Source organism: Arachis ipaensis, chromosome B6 (genome assembly GCF_059453495.1).
Source record: "Arachis ipaensis isolate K30076 ecotype BB chromosome B6, ASM5945349v1, whole genome shotgun sequence".
In the NCBI taxonomy this organism is placed as follows: Eukaryota; Viridiplantae; Streptophyta; class Magnoliopsida; order Fabales; family Fabaceae; genus Arachis; species Arachis ipaensis.
This window is the reverse complement of record NC_142441.1, coordinates 85,950,691-85,951,506: the sequence shown is the minus strand read 5'-3', so window position 1 is coordinate 85,951,506 and position 816 is coordinate 85,950,691. Positions and strand designations below refer to the sequence as shown.

Here is an 816-nt window from a genome sequence, read left to right as displayed (position 1 = left end):
CAGGGTTCTCAGGATCATAAGCTTCTTCTTCAGAAGATGCCTCTTGAGTACTATTGGATGCAGCTTGCATTCCATTCAGACTCTGAGAAATCATATTGACCTGCTGAGTCAATAGTTTGTTCTGAGCCAATATGGCATTCAGAGCATCAATTTCAAGAACTCCCTTCTTCTGAGGCATCCTATTACTCACAGGATTTCTCTCAGAAGTGTACATAAACTGGTTGTTAGCAACCATGTCAATAAGTTCTTGAGCTTCTGCAGGCGTTTTCTTTAGGTGAATGGATCCACCTGCAGAAGTATCCAATGACATCTTAGCTAATTTAGACAGACCATCATAGAATATATCCAGGATGGTCCATTCTGAAAGCATGTCAGAAGGACACTTTTTGGTCAGTTGCTTGTATCTCTCCCAAGCTTCATAGAGGGATTCACATTCTTTCTGTCTGAAGGTTTGAACATCCACTCTAAGCTTACTGAGCTTTTGAGGAGGAATGAACTTAGCTAAGAAAGCCGTGACCAGCTTATCCCAAGAGTTCAGGCTATCCTTGGGTTGAGAGTCCAACCATATTCTAGCTCTGTCTCTTACAGCAAAAGGGAAAAGCATGAGCCTGTAGACCTCGGGATCAACCCCATTGGTCTTAACAGTATCACAGATCTGCAAAAATTCAGTTAAGAACTGAAAAGGATCTTCAGATGGAAGTCCATGAAACTTGCAGTTCTGCTGCATCAGAGAAACTAATTGAGGTTTCAGCTCAAAGTTGTTTTCTCCAATGGCAGGGATGGAGATGCTTCTTCCATGTAAATTGGAATTAGGTG

General features: G+C 41.9%; 1 non-coding gene across 1 annotated transcript; it reads left to right on the top strand.

Moving 5' to 3' along the window:
• Positions 1-364: 364 nt before the first annotated feature.
• On the top strand, positions 365-472 carry LOC148561625 (small nucleolar RNA R71). The gene has a single exon (XR_015888030.1). It is a non-coding gene; the product is annotated as a small nucleolar RNA R71 (small nucleolar RNA).
• Positions 473-816: the final 344 nt, after the last annotated feature.